This window comes from Perca flavescens, chromosome 1 (assembly GCF_004354835.1).
Source record: "Perca flavescens isolate YP-PL-M2 chromosome 1, PFLA_1.0, whole genome shotgun sequence".
Taxonomy (NCBI): domain Eukaryota; kingdom Metazoa; phylum Chordata; class Actinopteri; order Perciformes; family Percidae; genus Perca; species Perca flavescens.
Genome location: NC_041331.1, coordinates 6,542,501 through 6,563,220, shown reverse-complemented (window position 1 = coordinate 6,563,220; position 20,720 = coordinate 6,542,501). Strand labels below are relative to the sequence as shown.

At 42.2% G+C, this 20,720-nt stretch overlaps 1 long non-coding RNA gene across 1 annotated transcript in view; it reads left to right on the top strand.

Annotated features, from left to right (window-relative positions):
- The window catches only part of LOC114555075 (uncharacterized), a 53,728-nt gene that overhangs the window by 10,954 nt on the left and 22,054 nt on the right, over window positions 1-20,720 (top strand). The window contains exon 2 of the long non-coding RNA XR_003692530.1: window positions 18,819-18,887. This is a non-coding gene — a long non-coding RNA (uncharacterized LOC114555075). The remainder of the gene's footprint in view (window positions 1-18,818; window positions 18,888-20,720) is intronic.

The following is a 20,720-nucleotide window of genomic DNA, read 5'->3' as shown; positions in this document are numbered from 1 at the left end:
ACGCTGAAGAATTTCCAAACAGCTGACATGTTGCAGGTTAATTCACGAGGTTCCCCTACATGTGCGAGAATAGCGCTTCACACCGCGAGCGAGTACGCGCCACACACGGTGGAAAAGTTGAGAGAGAGGAAAAAGAGACTGTGCTGTCACGTCCGTGTGTGCGTGCGTCATTGAGAACTAACTCGCATAACTTATGTTGTCAGTTAATTGTAGCGTTGACCGGCATGAAATCGGCATATGTCAGACTGACCTGCCGATCATGGCCGAGCATGTGAAAACCGGCCAATTCCGGTCACCGGCCGGTCTATTGGTGCATCTCTAATTGCAACTCTACGGCATAGTTGATATCCATACTTTACTGACTAGGCTGTGTACAAAGGACCAAGTATGTGAGTTCTTAAAGTTTCCATCAAAGTCTTGTTTCATTTCATTTTGTTTCTTTTTCACGGTGTTTTAGTCACATTTGGCAAACGTGGTTTGGGTTTTTTCTTTCCAGTGTGTGTGTGTGTGTGTGTGTGTGTGTGTCCTGTGTGTCAATCCAGCACAGCCTTTGTTTGTCTGTCTTCCTGTGTGGGATATCAACATCCTCTCATTTGTCGCTCCACCCGCTGAAACTCCGGCCAAACCAAAGGAGCCAAGTCTTTCTACTTCCTCCGTCTACCTCAGTCTGCTCCAACACATCTCTCTGTCCAGGGCTGGGCATCGCCAATGATTTCCCCCATCGGTTCCATTCTGATTGGATAACATTTCCAACTCGATATCAATTAGGTTAGGGGAATTTCATTTACAATACCAATTTAGCTTGGGTATATAGGAGATTCTCAGAACTTTTGCTGTAAATTGTAGCAACAATCAACCCTCAGATTTGTATAGGCCTAATGCACCAGCTTAATGTTATTTTATTCACGATTATTTTTTTGGGCTTTTTCGCCTTTAACTGATAGGACCGCTAGGTGAGAAAGGGGGGAGAGAGAGAGGGGAAAGACATGCAGGAAATCTACACAGGTCGGACTCGAACCCTGGACCTCTGCGTCGAGGCATAAGCCGCTCCGTATATGTGCGCCTGCTCTACCCACTGACCCAACCCGGCCACCCAGCTTAATGTTTAAATTAAAAATTGCCAATAAATGCCGATAAATTTCATTTTATCAATCGATATCAGATCACTCCAACAAAGATCGATTTTTAACTGGAGAACCGATTGTTTTAACCCAGCCCTATCTCTGTGCCATCACTTATCTCTGTCCGCTCAAACGGTTTCTTTACGTCTGCGGCTAAAATAAAGTGTATTTCACCTACAATAAGACCAAATTTGACTCTCGAGGATTGTAACACCGTGGTAAGAATGCTGTCGTATTTGTTCTTGTGCAGTTGGGAGCAGTTGGTATGTAGCTGACAGCCTGTGTGCCAGGCCGACAGTGTACCTTCACTCGCTCCGGCCGGCTGCTTAAACGCATTCCAATCCCCTCGCACTGTTTACTTTCCTCTCAGCATCTCCCGTCTACTTCGCTCCCTTTCTCTTTGTTTCCTTTCTAAACTCTCTCAGTTCACACGCTCGGCCCTTTCTGTTTCTTAACTTCCCAATCTGTTTCTCCTCCTTTCCTTTACTTTCATTTCCTCGCTGCTCTCCTCCCTCTCTCTGTGTTTTTCTCTCCATCACAGTGACTGTCAGGCCTCTCAAAGGTCTTGGAAGTCAAGCTGTTGTCAGCATGGGGTGTGCAGAAGCATCACGGACAAACTCGTAGGCTAAGCCATCATAATAAATAATAATAATAATACATTTTATTTGGCGGACGCCTTTCTAGATACACAAGGACATCTTACATGTTTAATTTAGGGCTGGGCGATGTGGAGAAAATCAAACATCACGATATTTTTGACCAAATACCTCTATCGATACTGCAACGATATTGTAGTGTTGACTATCGGTGCTTTCACTAAATATTTACACAATGAGATTTTTGATAAATAATCATCAGTAATGTGTACATAATAACTAAGTGGGTAAAGGCAAATAATAGAAAAGCTAGAAAAAATTACATCACTTTACTGTAATGCAGCCCAGGAAAAGACAACACTTGCCACATGCCATATTACGATATCCAAAATGTAAGACGATATCTAGTCTCCTATCACGATATCGATATATTGCCCAGCTCTAGTTTAATTACATGTAATAATTAGGATGTTGGCAAGGTGTGATCAGAGGAAAAGATGACAAGGATGTGTCAAGAAGCGTTTTTTTTTTTTTTTTTTTTTTTATATGGAAATGCTGGCTTAGCATGAATGGAAGCCCAGAGTGGAAAGATCATTATGTTTTATCCGCATCAAAGAAGCACAGGAGTTCTGCTACCTGGCCACGCGACAAAATCCCGACCAAATAACAGATTTTGGGTCGGGTTTGGTTTGAGTTATTTTCAAACGTCATTTAAGAAGGTTCTCGTTTTCTCTCTCTTGACTGTGCCAGTCGCCGTGTGAGGCGACCGTGCTACCTCATTGGTTGACTGTAAGTCACATACTCAGCAGTGTAGCTCCCGTTAGCTACCCAGTTTAAATGCATATCATTAAAACCCTGAGGTTTGACTGGTTGCATGAAGGGTTATCAAACTCCAAACAGAAGTAGTGAAGAGAGCTGCAGTGTGAGTGTAGGCAGTGTTTTATTCTTGGAGGGAGTGTTTCCCTCTGAGTGGAAGAGAATGGAAGTGTGTGTCTATGTTTAGCTGTTTGTTTAGGACTTGGTAATTATGACTTGCAGCAGAGTTTGAGTTAGATCAAGCAGAGGAATGTCTTTGGTCTGCGCCTGTCACTGAAACTTTTCAAATGCTTTAACGTGTGTGTGTGTGTGTGTGTGTGTGTGTGTGTGTGTGTGTGTGTGTGTGTGTGTGTGTGTGTGTGTGTGTGAGTGTGAGTGCGCACGCGTGCGCTAGTTTAACTATATTAGTGGGATCCAGCATACTTGTGGGGTCCCGACAGCTTTGTGGGGCCAAAATGCTGGACCCCACAGGTTTAAAGGGCTGTTTGAGGGTTAAGACTTGGTTGTAGAATTAGGGATAGAATTAGGTTATGGTTAGGGTGAGGGTAATGGTTAAGGCTAGGCATTTAGTTGTGATGGTTAGGGTAAGGGGCTAGAAAATGCATTATGTCAATGACGGTCCCCACAAAGATGGTGCCACAAACGTGTGTGTGTGTGTGATCAGTTTGGTTTTTATTAGTTATTTGATGCTATAAAAACTGTGTCTGTGTGTGCATGCGTGATCAGTTTGGTTTTTATTAGTTATTTGATGCTATAAAATCAAGGGAAAATTTTGGCCGATACCAATATATATCCGAAATAGTCATCTGATGTTCACATCGGTTGTTGACAAATTCAAAGTCATTTAAGCCCTTAAACCCCTGCCAATTGCGTGCACCTAGTCTTCCACAAACCTAGGGAAAACACTGTAGTGTACCAAATGTTCTCATGGAAGTCAGTTTTTTTTGGCGCAGGTATGCATTTTTGACGGATTGCTTGCATGACACGTGTGTGTTTGTGTGTGACTTTTTGAAAATGGCTGACATCTGCCAAGCAAGCATTGGCCTCTGAATTCCTGAACACACACGCACTTGCATACATTCATTCTCTTTCCAGGCTCCTCAACTAGGAAGAAGCCATAACTTACCCTGTAACACACTCATACACACGTAATAAACACACATGGAAATAAGCACACACAGCCTTCCTGTATGGGTGGAACCACCGGATGACATCATTGGCTGCATCTGGTGGCCTCTTGGTGATCTGTCTTCCAGATGTAGAGAACAAGAGCAGCAGATGGCCCTGTGCAGAGCCATTGGCAGTTGGGGGTCACCACCATCCTGTTTTTGGGCCTTGTTTTGGTTGAACAGAGAGACAGATTTATACCCTATGTTTTCTTTACTGATATTTGGAGTAGGCCTGTCGCGATAGTCAATAAATCAGTTAATCGCGTGATAAATAAAAATGAGCTTGATAATTTTTCCGGCTGCGATAATTTCCGTTGGCGTGCTTTCTGATACCGCCACGGTATCAGAAATGGGCTTTCCGCTATGTACATGAAGGGCGCACCGCCGCTCCTTCAGCTGTTTATGAAAAGTCATAAAGTCGTAATTACACGACTCTGCAGCGCCGTCTGCTCTACTGAACTCAAGAAAACTGTCATCCGCTCTCTCTCCCCTTTAGGGTGAGCAACTGGAACAGTGACAGGACGTCATCACTCGCGAAGTCGTGCCAACCAAATAAACAACAGGGCGAGTACTACTTGTCACTCAATCTTAGGCAAAGTGACAAACGGCGGCGAAAGCCGCGACATGAACTCCGTACGCGCGCGGGTCCCGTGAAATATGACAGCTACATTTTATTAGAAAATAGCATTGTGGACACTGAATTTGATGAATTTACCGTTTATCAGACCTCAGATGAGACAAGAAGCTAATGTTAGCGAACGCTGCAGTGACGGTCCTGAGAGTCCATTTTATTTATTGTTTGTGGTTGTTTAGTTCATTTATTGTGGATATTTAAAATGTCTTCGAGTTCCATTGTTAAATATTCTTTAGAAATAAAAGTTTATTGATCTTTGAAAAGGTGTACCTGCATTATTATGCCATTATCATTATATTAGATGAAAATGGTCTCTCATCGACAACATTATCGTTTATCGCAATCATTTCTGGGACAATTTATCGTCCAGCAAAATTTGTAATCGTGACAGGCTTAATTTGGAGTAGTAGAATATTTGATGTTGTGCCAAAATATTACACAAATTGAAGGTATTAACTTTAAAGGTTGCAACTAAGTCTGCATTCACGCAGCCTGCGTCTGCCGTCAGACAGCGCGGCAATAACGCAGGTCTTTCCGTTCATTTTGAATGGGGGTAGTGCGTTAACGCAAAAGTGGGGGCAGTGGTTGCCCGCGGTGAAAAGTTGTAACCGACTCAGCTTTTGGAGAAACGCAACCCGACGTCACGCTGCGGTGGCCAATCATGTAACCGGAGATCAGACTTGTCGGTGTGTTTTTTGAGGCGGTGTGAGAGTCCCGTACAGGAAACAGGAAACATCACTGCCTCTATCGCTGCCACAAGAAAGTTTAAAAACAACAAACGTGGCCAGGAATTTGTGTAACCGCTGAATTTTTTGCCAAACAACAAGTATGTTAAAGAACACAACGGGACATCACACAAATGGGCCTTTTTAAGTGACACTCCCACCGCCGAAAATAGCCAAATTGCTTATTTTGGTATGAATGGGCATTAACGAGTATTTTCTGCTGATTATTATTTTTAATTAATTAATGGTCTGTAAAACATGAACGACGCCCAGTCGGTCGAAGCATCCCTAACTGATTAAATAACCTGATGAAGCAGCCCTTCAAAAAGCTTTTTTGGATGCACTCAAATGGAGTACTCACGCTTGTTAAATCTTTGGCTGTGGTTCGTGGGTAGAGTCTTTCACATTTACTGACCGTACTATTGCAGTCCTGACTGTTGACTTTATACAGATGACGGATACAGAAACGATCAGAGGCCTACACTGCATTTTCGGTGGATATATTTCTGGACACTTTATTGGAGTCCATTCCCTCTCAGTAGCCAGACTCAACCAGATAATGGTATTTTTTGGCGCCAGCATGGCCGATCCTGCTGTGTAGAACTGAGCCTGTAAAACTGGTCTGCTTCCTTTTTACAATCTCTATACGTCTTTAATGTGTCTATATGTGTGCTAGTGTGCAGTAGGAACACATGTAACGAGACGAGCGTTAGGAGCTGTGTTTGAGATCAGCGTCTTTGACTCGACTCATATACTGCATGTGTCCCGTGGACATTGCAGATCTTTAAATGTCAATGTTTCTGAGCTCTTAGATGTGCCAAGACAGTTCTACGAATTGGTATCACAGCCACCCTGGGTGTTATTTTAATGGATCAGTGTCGATAAAGATAATAAAGCCTATCACATTGTGATGGTTCGGCCCGCCTCCCAGCATTTCACACTAGTGGGCTCGCCACTAGCAGTTAGAAATGACCACTGACGAGCAAAACAACCCACCACCCACCGACAGCTGCGATGGCTGCACCGGATTGGTCGAACGCTTCACTCATGGGGCTGTCTGCTCCCGGATTTCAAAACCGATAATCGTGGCGGCTCGTTTGGTATATGATCTCTTATATTATGAAAAGTTTTAGAAAATTTTTTAGTGGAGAAAAAAGCTGCAGTTGCCGAATCTTCCTTCACTTCGGATCGACAACGGTCAGTTTAGGAGATTTTCGCGAGGTTTTGAGAGGCAGCGAGTCGAGCTGCCCGCTCCTCATTTGCATAAAGTAGCCTGCAGCAGATGCCCAATATTAAAGGACTCAGATTGGGATCGGGGCCAAAAAAACGAACATCCCCACTTTAAGGGCTTTTCAGTAATTTTCTTGTTTTTTGAGCAATGATGATGAATTTGAGGAATGTTTTCCCTAGGCTTGTGAAAGACTTAAGGGCATGTAATTGGCGGGGGGGGGGGTTAAAGGTCACATGGTATGAAAATGTCACTTTATGAGATTTTTTAACTTCAATATGAGTTGCCTTAGCCTGCCTATGGCCCCCCAGTGCGATAGGTGTAAATCGAGCCCTGGGAAAAGAAAGCTCAGATGGGCCGATCTGGAATCTTCCCTCTATGACGTCATAATGGGAAAGGTTACCTCCCCTTTCTCTGCTTTGCCCACCCAGAGAATTTGGCCCACCCATGAGAAAGAGAGCGACATCATGGCTTTCAAACGAGCGGAGCATGGCAGTTGGTTAAGGCCACTCAATAGCATTTAAAGCTACAGACACAGAAATGGCACATCCTAAGGAAAGCTCATTGTGGGACTTGCTCTAGTGGCTGTAATTCTGCACCAAGGCTGAATTTCGGGAAAGAGACTTCAGATACAGTATTAGGGGACCACTAAGGTCTATATAAAAGAGAATTCAGATACAGTATAAGGGGACCACTAAGGTCTATATTAAAGCATCCAAAAAGCAGCATGTCATAGGACCTTTAAGGGGTCCTTACTACAAGAAAATGGTATGTTTTTCAATAAAATAAATATGCAATTTCACATATTTTGGACCATTATTGTTACCATATCTGTGTCTAAAACTTTGAAACTGCTAGAGCAAATAATATAAGTAACACTCCGAAATCTTCAAGACGGGCGCCCATATACAGAGGTTTACTCCTCAACGCAGCGGGCCCGGGTTCGACTCCGACCTGCAGCCCTTTGCTGCATGTCATTCCCCCCTCTCCCTCCCCTTTCATTTCTTCAGCTGTCCTGTCATTAAAGGCCTAAAAATGCCCAAAAAATAATCTTAAAAAAAAAAAAATCTTGCTAAATTAGTCCAACTACAATCATTAGATCTGAGAAAAGTCATTTAGTTACATTCATTTGGCTAAGTGTAAACCCTGGAATAGCTTTGATCTGTAGCCATACCCATGGGACTTGCCATGGGACACCGTGGTGTGTGGGTGTGTGTACCCGCCTCCCACCGGGGTCACAGACAGATTTACTCGGCTTTAACGCTCAATTGACTCTGCTGTTGCTCCAGACAGCAGCAACGACAGATGATTCCATAGAGTATCTGAATCTGACACACAGAGAGAAAGATCAGATCAACTTCTCTAATCCACTTCTGCTCCCATAACATTTCTTTAAAGTGGATCCGTATCGCAGTCTTTATGGCTTTAAGCAGTGCACCACATGTGTTCATCCTGTCTGAGTCTGTGCAGGGTTATTATAGAAAAACGAAAATGAGCAGTACAAATATTTTTAGTAAACTGAAACTAAATAAAAACTTAAACCTTAAAAGAAAAACTGAAACTACATTGGCAGGTTAAAAAAAATAAAAAAAGAACGTTAAAAAAAGGAGACCGCATGAATTTCCGTCAGCTCAGGACTCAGGACTCCTGACTCGGCGACTAAGAGACAACTCAGTTTCAGAGATGGTAATATTATGCTAGAAAATAAAGAGCAAAGAGGAACATTAGTATGCTCATCCCTCTGTGGAGATCCACAAAAGCCAGTCAGGTCGAATCGTGACCTAAAAACCCAGCGTTGTAGTCAAGACCACCTAAACCGAGACTAAGGGCGTTTTCACGCCTACCTCATTTGGTCCGGACTTTCGGACTTTTCAGACCACAATGGAAATAATCCTCAGGGCTTTATTGTGTTATCCTGACTTTGTTTTGTTTTTAATGTATGGTGCATAGTTGTATCGTAATTTATAATGAAATGGGCAAATAAAATCAATCAATCAATCAGTTTGGTCCGAACCAAAATTGCAGGAGAGAAAGGTGCCTCAGACCACGGTCTCGATCAAAAGACCAGATTTTGGTCCGATCAAAAGATGTGTTCTCGGTCCGGACCAAACTGAACCACAGTCCGGTTCGTTTATAGTGTGAAAGCATTTTTTGGATGGTTCGGACTTTAGGACCAAATACAAGAAGCTCTGGCAGGCTCTCTTTGTGTTACAAGAGGAATAGGGGGAATAGCTCGGTGCTTAGCCTGTACTTGAGAGAGAGTGACGGTGAATGCGCTCAGAGCAGACAGCCGTTGGCTATCAGAGCTGAGAATACATCAGCAGTTTTCTTGTGAAGTGGTAGTAAATGTACAGTGAAGGTTTTCCGTTTATCTCTGAATAAATGCTCCAGAAAGAAAGTTCCTGTGTCTTGCTTCTCGACATCACAACAAAACAAAAAGAGTAGGGGAGAGCAGCAGTCAGTTGGAAAAAAACTCAGACGCAGAGAGAGGATACGAGAGGACGGGGAAGTAGCCAGAAGTATCTGGAGACGCAGCTCACGTATGTGATGACGGCAGGACGTAGTTTTGTCACAGATAGATCTTTAGTGCGCTTGCATAACTGCAGTGTGAAACCAAAACTTACCGGATCAAATACATACAATGTAACAAAAACATGAACCTTGGTCCGGACCTTGGTTCAGTCATCACCAAGACCAGAGAGTATTGAGACAAGACCAATTCCGAGGTAGGGCGAGTCCAACACTGCATGACATGATAAAATGTGGAAAATGCTTACCATAGACACTTCTCAAATTGATCTGAAAAATCCACCCAAAAAAAACACCCACAGAAAACCAACGAAGATTCTTCTTCATTCACCTCTTTTATTGCCATAAGTGTATTATGAGAAACGCGATCATTACATTAAATTACATGTCATTTAGCTGACTCTTTTATCCAAAGCGACTTAAAATTGCTATATATGTCAGAGGTAACACCCCTCTGGAGCAACTGTGGGTTAAGTGTCTTGCTCAGGGGCACACTGGTTGATGCATCGTAGTGGGAATTGAACCCAGGTCTCCCACACCAAAGGCATGCATCATATCCACTGCGCCATCACCACCCGATCAGATTTCAGCGTGCGTACATGCATTCAAACTGGAGCTGCGATTGGAATCCAGCTTGACTCATCGTGACTGTCTGACCGTCTTGAGTGTGATGTGAATGTTAACCGCTGTTTCCTGTGATGTACCACTCAGGCCTGACCTTTCTGCCTCACCTGCCCAGACGCTTCATTAACCTTTTTAAAGCGGTGTGTAATTAATGAGTCTTTAGTGAGCCCTTACGCACTCGTATGCTCTCTCAGCATGACAGCAGGCTCTAAAGTAGGCCTATGTGTTTCCACCCCTGAAATATATACTGTATCCCTCAACTCACTGTAAACTCCTCTGGTTGCAGCTTTCTGTTTGACTCAAAGCTTAACCTATTGAGTTTTGGTAATGATATATCCTAAATCTTAAAAAAAAAAAAAAAAAAAAGAAAAACTCCAGCACTGGATACAGGAAATATTTGAATATGTGTGTATCACATGACAGCGAATGTCACGTAGATTCTTGTTCGCATATGATGTTAAAACAGGTGATCACCCGACTGATATTTGTCGCCGGTAAGGTGGCAAACAGCGGGGGCTACGGCTATGTACTGACACTCCACCACAGTCGGACACACCGGAGAGGCTCGCATAGTACAGCTATAACACAGACACCCACACAGAAACTCCCTATAAGGGCCATGCAGTACGTGTGCTTTTGCCGAATGTCAAAGCACCACAACTCTGTCTGAAAGACAGTCTTGACAGTAGTTGCTCATGGCTGGTTAGCTCTCGCTACTAGCTCTGCGTTGCTACTATTCTCGCATTGCCAGACCTTCCTCCACAGCGCTGTAGAGAAAGGTCTGGTTACTCCACACAGCACTCCCGGATGGGAGTAAAACGTGCTCTGGATTATTGGCATTCCTTTAAACCAATCACAATCGTCTCGGGCGGTGCTAAGAGCCGGACAGAGCCACGGTGCCGCTGCAAAATAGCCTCGGGAAGGAACTTGTTTTGGTGGAGCATATGTAACGTTCAAAAGTCGTGCAACCTAAAAACTCTGATTGGACGGACTATCTGTCCAATAGCTAGCTGTCTGGACTTACCCTGCAGAGATCTGAGGAGCAGTTAACCATAGTCCTCGTAAATCCACCGGAGTTTAGAACGCCAACACAAGGACAGAGGAAGGTGACGGCCAGCCGGCGGAAATAAGGGGACATCCGGCGGCAACTGAACGATCCCAAAAAACGAAACGTCGTCGATATAGACCACGTTGCTAGCCATGTCACACTGAGCGGTGTTCATTCATGATAACTCCGAAAACATTCCTGTTACCATGACACAGTTTGTTCAAATGTTCGCGGCGACTTGTGAAAATTGCGTCACGCCTGTGCGCTACCGTTTCCAGCCACCCTGGTCATGTGCAGTTCACATTTGAAATGGACCCTTGTCCAGCCCACATGGCAATCTGGGTCACAAAGCTGAGTTGATCGGCGAGGGTCACGGGGTGGGGGGACACGCCATTCAAAGCCGACAAAAATGGAGTAAAACCATCAAAAGCTGTCTCAGTATTTTTCCTCCATGCATCTCCTTCCCTCAGAGAACAGAACCAATATCAAACCAAAAATATGAATCCGAAAATAACGTTTTATTTCTCTGATTCGCTGCTTGTGTTTTGCTCTCCCTCTCTTCATTGCTCTCTCTCTCTCCCTCTCTCTCTCTCTCTCTCTCTTGATGGTTAAAATAGTTTGTGCTTTCATTAAGAAAACATATATTTTCCTTCCTTGTTTTATTCACTTTGGTTTCTGAATTAAGTTCAAAGTGTCTGCTGGTGACTATTGCAATTATTGGAGAGACATTAGATTCACATACAGCTATTTTACACCAACAAAATCTGTTATAGACAAAAATACAATTCAGCCTGGATTCAGTTTTTCGTCAAAATACCAGACCAGTGATAGATTGCTCCAGTAGATGTTGTGTGTGTGTGTGTGTGTGTGCGTGCACGTGTGAATTCCCCCTTTTTGAAGTTCTGTAAGTCGCTGCATAAGCTCCCATGTGTCTGTGTGTTGCAGCGTAAGCTTGTTTGGGCTGATTGGCTTGCATTTAAAAAATGGTTTGATCCCCATTAGGGGCCTGTTAACCCGCTCTATCCCTTTTGTGCCCACTGAGCTTTGTGTCACACAGGCTGTGAACTCTGCTTCCTTATGGGAAAGGATTAGAGCCAGACAAATTCCTGGTCATCTCAGGATATTCAAGCCGTATTAGACCAGGGCCTCACAGTCACCGTTCCAGCCGAGGCAAAGTTCCACTTCTGGAGCTGTTTTTAAAGCATATTAGATTTAGACGGATTTAACGGTATGGGAAAAAAAGGTGACTTAAAAAAAGCCAACCGGACATTAAGTTAGTATTCTTAAAGGTGATATTTAAAGATTGTATCGTGTGGAACAGAGTGAGCTTTAATGGTTCTTTATGCGTTTGTCTTACAGTTTCCGGGCAGCTATTGAGATTCGATTTAGATACAAAGGTTTTTAGTTATGTAATCCATCACGGTGAACATCGAGTTTCAATCAATCCATTTGATCATTCAATCTTGATTTTTTTTATCACATGAAATGATACGAGGGACAGTTCTGTTGGAATGTAATCCCATCAGCTCCGTCAACTTGTGTATGATTTATCATACAGCAAAATGTATGTAAATGTCAGATCGGCGCACAGAAAAGGAGTCGCCCGGCTGAATAGCACCGGCACTCCAGCGGCACGCTCTATCTCAAAATGGCAAAGACCGTTTTTCTACGATTTCCTGGTTGAACGAGATGTTTCCTCGGAACGGTTTGAAACGGTGTGCGTAGTGTTTGGAGGTATGTTTTCTCTCGTTTGTTGGGTGTCTCTCTCGTTTATTGGCCGTGTAACAGGTGATACCCAATCAGCAGAGACGTGCCTGTAATAAAAAGGCAGAGTGCTGGGGCACACAACAGGGCGCAAAGTTTTAAAGAACGGGTTGCTACGTTTTGTCGGTGCCGAACGTGGCCCGGGAATCAAGCTCAGTCTCAGGGAAAGGACACCACATCACTGGACATCCCGCTGGAAACGGACGAAGGCACCGAGGCTTCGTAGTGAGGACTCGTAGCCACATGCCATCACCATCCAACGTCAACCACATAAAACCAAACTATTATTTGTAATAATAGACGATTCAGCAGAGCTGACGGAGAGACGGCTGGAGAGGTCCGCGCCTTCTAGAACCTCAAAAAGTTGGATGGGAGTTGTGAGACAGTACATTTCTTTCCCTAAAAACCAAAACAATGAGCTAAAAGAGGCTTAATCACTCTGTGAAGCGGATAGGAGCTGCAGAGTTAGCTGATAACTCTCTGCAGTTTTAATCCTGCACTTACGTCAAAGTCTAAAGGTCGAAACACACCGACCAGATGGCCGACCGTCGGCAGAAAAGGCAGTCGGACTGATCGGTCTCCCCCGAGTTGGTCAAAAAAGTGCCTCGGAACACACCGAAGCAACGAGACGTAATACGTCTCCATAACAGCAGGCGGCGCTAATCTGTATTGTCGCCCAAAAAAATTAAAACGGCTGATTGGACGAACACGTCACGTGGGTCTGGTTTCTCTGGAAATTCAAAGACAGACTGTCATGGCGTCTCGTTCAGAATACGATCTCATATTGTACTAAAATAGTTAACTGAAACGTGTTTGTGAAAACATTTTTAGCGAGAAATAGGCCGAGAAAGGTCTGTTTAAAAGATTTTCGTCAGATTTTAAGAGACTCTAGTTACGCTTCATTCCGCTGCCTGTTTCCGGGTTAGCACTCTACCAATCAGATGGGTCATTTTGAGTCTGACTGCCGGCCCCACCTTTTATACATGTCACATTGGCCAAAATGAAGGACGACGGACGGACCTCGCCAGACCGTCCGGCGGCCGATTATCGGCCTCGTGCGTCTGAACCTTAACACAAAGCAAGGACTGCAAGTAGGAGTACAGTTGAATGGAAATCACAGGCTATTCAGTATACCTGTGCCATTTTGGCAGGGAGTGTGGAAGATGTGAAGTTTTATTGCGAAGGTGTATAACCTCCTACTCGCTCCTTCATCTTTTTTTATGCACTGCTTTGCCTTGATACAGTATGTCTTTCCATCTCTCTCCTGGAATTTCATCATCTTTACCTCAGCAGATTCTGTGATAAAGAAGAGAAAGAGCTGCGTCCTCCCATCTATTTATCTAATTGTGCGCATTATGCAAACCTCTCTTAGCTTTTGCTTTGAAGCCCCTGTGCCCTGCAGAAATGCACCTTTTTTTAGCTCTGCTTTCTCAACGTCTGAGGCGTTCAGTAACATCACATAATAATGATGACGATAAAAATTTTAGTGAGGCAATAGCGACTAAAGATAAATGATTATATATGACAAACTTTTGACTCCGAACTAAACTTAAGGGCTCATGTGGGCGCAACATTTTTTTGGATCCCTGTGCTAATTTAAGCTGTTCCAGTACCATTAGAAAAAAGTTTATCATAAATGTCACCCAGCAAACCATGTTCTTTGGTTTAGACCATGAGATGCAGTTAAAAAAGTAAGTGAACCTTTAGTAGGGCTTAAAAAGTTATCTTCATCGCAATATTAACAGGCGCAATATACACATGGCGAAAGGCTGCAAAATATCGTGATAGACACAAAACCGATTCTTTGTGCAAGTTGAAAGAAAATATCGGTAGAAAACTGCACTTTAAAATGTAATTGTCATTCTTTTCTTTTTTGTGGTGCCTTTTATATTCAATATAATGTTCAATTTGTCCATAAAAGAATGTTGGAAATGATTTCCTTTCATTTGTTTTAAATTGAACAATAGGGCTGCAACAATGAATCAATAAAATCGATATTCGATTACTAAAAAAGTTGGCAACAAATTTAATTATCGATTCGTTGTGTCGCGCAACTATTAGGCAACCTATTCGCGGAGGTTGTATCCCTACGACCCAAGTCATCCAAGGTTAACAACTATTAACTAAAACAACAAGTATGTATGTATTGAGTTGATGTAAATTAATGTTTTTTTTTTTATCCGATTCATCGATTAATCGAAAAAATAATCGACAGATAAATCGATTATTAAAATAATCGTTAGTTGCAGCCCTATCAAACAAGCAATTTGTTGTATTGTAGGAGAATAGTGAAAGTGCCAGAAATGCAGAACTGAGTACATTTTAATAGCTGTATATTTAACAACGTTATCGCATATATTCCTCATATCGAGCGGCCCTAACCTTTAGCTAAAAAAAAACGTCATCTGTGAAAGTCTTTTCCAACCTTGTATTTGCATGGTTCGCTTTGCAGTAGAATATTATCAAAACAATGTCTTTGATTTGGCTTTGATTCATTTAATTTAATGTTCTGGGGATTTGGATGGAAATATGGCTGTTGATAACATCTAATCCAAACTGTGAAGAACGTACAGTGGAAAGTGTCTCCCTGTCTTTAGGCTGCCATCTATCCTCGTCCTCCTCCATCCTCCCTGACATGACCTCGATCCATCCATCCATCCCCTCTCTCCTCTCTCAGTCCGGGTCCTGTTGAATAAATGATGGCAATGTGATACTGCACCACCTGCCTGTGCTGAGCTGGACACTCTGACAGAGCAGTAGGAGTGGGCTAACACTGAAAATACAAAGTCTATGTCTGAAAGGGGCATGATTGATTTTCCAATAGAGGACTTTCTCTTTCTCTCTCTCTCTCTCTCTCTCTCTCTCTCTCTCTCTCTCTCTCTCTCTCTCTCTCTCTTTTCTTTTTCTGTCACTTGGTCTCAAGTGTAAATACAAACTCTTGAGTTTGTAGATAAGCGTTATAGCATTTGTAGCATAGTACAGTGCATGTTTTAGTTTGTGTGCATTTCTATTGACTTGAAGGGCGTATGCTGTGTGGAACCACATGGTATGTGTGTCTGTGTGTCTGTGTGTGTGTGTGTGTGTGTCTCTGTGTGTTAGTGTGTGTGTGTGTGTGTAGGAGTGGGAGAGTCATGCTTTAGGAATGTTCTGTATAATTTGCTACAGTGGAGCCTTTTGCTGCACCTGGGGCCCCATGGGAGATGAAGTTCTCTCTTTTTATATATATATATATATATATATATATATATATATATATATATATATATATATATATATATATATATATATATATATATATATATATATATATATATATATATATATATATGTATAATATATTTTTTTTTTTTTTTTGCCCAGACGTGTGCGAGATGGAGTATCTATTTTGTCCAGCAAAGTATACAGGCATCGAAGGTACCAAAGTTAGTTTATTTACTGTATATATCGCAATTTAGCAACAAAGCAATTCAAAGTCATTAAAAGGGGCCGTACTCGGAATACTGGGGTGGATTGCCTCCACGTGGCTCTCACAGACCACTCCACAAATTAATACGTTTTTTTCACGGCCACATGCACGTGCGTCCGGAACGGCTTTCAAAACAAAGAAGAAGCTCAGCTCACAACATTCATTCTCTGCTCAGGACGCCATTACTCTATTATATCTTTACATAGCAATTTATATTTGTTTGCTGTTGTGTTAATCTTCTGATTGTCAAGTTACAGCCCCTTTTAAAGAGAATAGAAAATCAAAAACATGGTACAATACAATAAGTTCAGTGCAGTGTTAGAAATGAATAATTATTAGATTTAATAAAAGGCAGTGTCAACCAGGAAAGTCTTCAGCATTGATTTAAAAGAACTGAGAGTTTGTTCCAGATATGTGATGTTCTATGTGGTGCATAAAAAGTGAACGCTGCTTCTCCATGGTTAGTTCTGTCTCTGGGGACACACCACCTGGCAGGTCTGGATGGTTATTATGATCATAATGTAGCAGCAGATCAGAAATAAACCATTCAGTGCTTTATAAGCCAACAAAAGTATTCTGAAATCAATTCTTTGACGGACAGGAAGCCAGTGTAAAGACCTCAGGACTGGAGTGACGTCATCCACTTTCTTGGTCTTTGTGAGGCCTCAGGCAGAAGCATTTTACATCGCTTGGCTCTGTCTCATCAATTCTTTAGGTTTAAGTTAGACAGAGCTGAGTGTCTGATGTCAATAAGTCGTTCAAGCCTCACTCAAGCCTTTGAAACAAGGTTAAATGTTCTGAGTCGTACATCCAACGAATAGGATTGTGAAGAGTGACTTTCCAAGTAAGATATCTTACCTGATAACGCGTACTGGCTATGCCCCGGGTAAATAACAGCTCACGTGATTGAAAGCTGTAATAATACTTGGCAGCGACCGCTCCGAGACCTCACATACTCACCATTATGTTGCTTGGTACGGTTACCATGCCTTGGATACCATGCAGAGAGAGAGAGAGAGAGAGAGAGAGAGAGAGAGAGAGAGAGAGAGAGAGAGAGAGAGAGAGAGAGAGAGAGAGAGAGAGAGAGAGAGAGAGAGAGAGAGAGAGAGAGAGAGAGAGAGAGAGAGAGAGAGAGAGAGAGAGAGAGAGAGAGAGAGAGAGAGAGAGAGAGAGAAGCCATCACACATTGATTATAATGTCTTATTAACCTGAAACAAAAGCTAGACATTATTGCACTGCTTACTTCACTACTTAGGGGTTCCAAGCCCCGAAAGTGCTGGTAGCCCACGTTGCCTTGCGTTCACAGGCTCCAGTACCAGTGGTGCTGGAAACCCCTGTTGTAGTCGCAAAGATTATTATTTTTACCGGAACTAAAAGTGTCGATGCAGCCTGAGCCGTGCATGTTGGGGCGGTGCAATTTTGAAGGACTGGCCCAGTCCCCTGCAGAAGAAAAATAAACACTTTCCGAGTTTTTCTCCAAAGGTTGACTGACACCGCCCTTAGTGGACTTCACTCGCTGTTTGCATACGGAATGAATTGAATTGCCCCACTTGAATTGCCCCTGCCTGTGAAAACCCAGCGTTAGTCTTGTTGATTATATATAGGCCTACACTGATTTCAATCCTAATTTTCCTATTTTATGAAGTATGTGGTTTATTCATATAGAGTAAAGTAATATGGTGTTATTCATCATTTATCTATTCATTTAACAATATTAGCTTTTTTTGTTAAAGGTGCTCTAAGCGATATTGGGTGGCGTTACTTCTTGTTGACATTCAAAGTATTGTCAAACAAAAGGAGGCTAGCTCGCCACTCCCTCATCCCGTCCCCTCCATAGACCGTTTATATAAAATGGACCAATAGACCCCGTTGCTCTGGACGGAGACCAGTGAAGGATATTAGAAGCACTTTTCCGGTGATCGCTGAGCGTTACTGCGCAGCCTCCAACTGATTTTGACGACGTAGATGTGACGTGAGCAACCTGTCTTCTGGTAGCTGTGCCAAGAGAAATCTCAATCATTCCCAGTCTTACAGAGACGGAGAGCATAGGTATATGTAAGGAGATAACATAGGCACAGGCTAATTATTGCTAACTAAAATGCTAGTTAACATCAGTAATTAAACTTAAACAGCTAATGTGAGTCCAAACTGCCTGCGAGCTTCTCCTGTACTATACGGTGATTCCTCTGCTATGCAACAGTAAGTTGCGTGGTTATGACACAGTCGTTAGCCTATTTTTACAAAAAACGTCTGCTACGGAGCCTTAACATGAGGTACAAGGTAATGGAGCCCTTTATACACTGTCGTGTTTCTTAAGAAATAAAAAATGGACAAATAAAGTCTTTAAACGCTTCAGATGTAAAGTTATTCGCTGTCAAAATGACGTCAAAATGAATGGCAGTCAATGGAATGCTAACAGGGGGTGAGCGCTTGGTAGCATCAAAATGGCCCCATAGGAGCTACACTTGCCATGGTCCCCTCCCCCTCCCTTCCATGCTTCCTGAAATAGTCATGAACGCGCATTTTAGAAGTAGCCTACGTGCCAACGCTGCTGCGGTGATGGCTCAACCAAGCTGGAACACTGTTTGTTATGTTTGGTGGTGCAGGTTGGCACAGTTTGTTTTTGTTGCCATTTGTGGAGCTTGGGCTGTCTACAGAGACCACGTTTTTTTTACAGTGTGTTCAAGGGACAGGCAGCTAGCGGATAGTAAGGAGATGTTTGCTGTATGTGAGAAAAAATTTTGTAGCCGTGACATCACTTTGAGCACCTTTTTAAGTGGAAAAAGTAGAAACAGTATAATTTACTTTTTCCCCTCCAGTCCACAGGTCGAAAATAAAATCACATTTTAACTTCAGAATCACACCATGCATCACTTTACAATACAGTTATACACATAAAGATAACAATAAAAGTATTGTAAAAAAAAATTTAAGCATCGGCCATTGTCACGTTTTTCTACCTGAGCAGGACATGGGCGAGGCATTCACATCATATACAGGATGGTTGTACATTTTGTAATTTTGCTGGATTTTCTAAGGCTGACGCTGTAAGTTAATAATGATGCATTGTCTGACTTTTGTTTTCTTTACACCAACAGAACACAACGTTTTCAGACGAGGAGTGTTGGCAAGCTTCTAGGAAGGTCAGACTTTACTACTGGAACCAGGTAAATACATTGCCCAGTGTCACTGCTACTGCTTCCACAGCACTCTAAGAACATCATGTACAAACAAACCATCGTACTTTAACATGTTTTTCTTGGAACAGAAACAACCAAATCAGTGTCTGTATATTTGCCTTTAAAATATAACTAATTTATATAGTTTATTCCGAGGGAAATAGAAGCTGAGCCATTTCTTCATTAACTAAAATGGACATGCACTTCAAAACTACTTGAGTAAGCAAAAGAACTAGGCTATATCTCTGTTACGTATCTGAGCCAAATTACTATTTCTTCAGCAGTGACGTCTTTGTGAAGTAGGGTTGGGTACCGGAACCAGTTTAGTCCAGTCATTTTAAGCCAAAATGGGGGTCAACCTTCAACAAATTGCAAAAAAAAGAAGCCATTTTTTTCAGATTTTGAATCCTCAATATGTCCTGAGTAAGGAAAAAAAAAGCCTAGAAGAATCCCATTAGGGGAAAGTTTCGAAAAAGACTCAAATATAGCCTGTTCATACGCCTATTCATTTTTTTTCTCACGTGAATAGGGTAAAAATGTTAACCTTTAGATATCACCATGAAAATGACTGAGTGGATTACTTACATCAAGACAAACAAATGTATTACACGTTTTTTGAAAATTGGGCAAACGGTGCATAACCTAATTACGTATGTGCTAATTTGCACAAATACCACAACCGATCTAAACATCGGGTATAGCCAGGTGAAAATGTCTTGTTGAATCCTGTTGAGATTTTAACAGTAAAAGACTTAATGTGAAGGTCTGAATGGAACCCATTTAGGCTACCCATTAATACATAGAGGCAGGAAGAAGTACTTTAAACCAGCCTTTATTAATTATTATTGCAGAGATGGGGAACAGGACCTACCTTTTGTCTTCTGCATTCTCCTTACCCTTGTCTCCTGTTCTTCCATCAGACTCATCCCCCAGCAACAGTTCCACGGACCCAGCCCCAAACCCCATCTCTGCAATAATAATTAATAAAGACTGGTTTAAAGTACTTCTTCCTGCCTCTATGTATTAATGCTCACAGGTAGCCTTAACATTAAGTCTTTTTGTAAGATGTCAACAAGATTCAACAAGGCATTTTCACCTGGCTATACCCAATGTTCTGTTGAGGTATTTATGCAAATTAGCGCATTCGTAATTAGATTATTATTGCAAGATAAGTGTTTAAGTTACAAACTAATCGACCAGGAATGTGTGTGGATGTATTTGATTGATGCCAGGTGACGTTACATTAAATTTAGGGCTGCACGAAATGAGGAAAATGTACGATATGCGACAACGTTGTTGAAAAACGTAATAATTACAGTATATTACTCGCGATAAATGAACAGATATTAAAGTGTTCTCTGTTCTACTGCTTTCAGTATTCTGCTAAAATACAACAAACTGCTGGTTGAATTCAAAACAAATGAAAGGAAATCATTTCCGACATTCTTGTATTGAACAAATTGAACATTGAATTGAACATAAAAAGGCACCACTAAAAAAGAATGACGGTTACATTTTAACATTTTTAACAAGTTTTCTTCCGATATTTTCTTTCAACTTACAAAAAAATCTCGCACTGTCCTTAGATATATGTCGCTCGATGGTGTTTTAAGCCCCCAACGTCTCCTTCCGGGCAGCGCTGCGACCGTTGACTTCAAGGCACCTAACCCTAACCTTAACCCTAACCCTAACCATAACCATTGCTTAATCCTAGTGCCTTCCAGGCAGACGTTGGGGGCTTAAAAAAACAATAAACCTATATGTCGCGGCCTTTTGCGATGTGTTTATTACGCCAGTTGATATCACGATAACGATACAAAA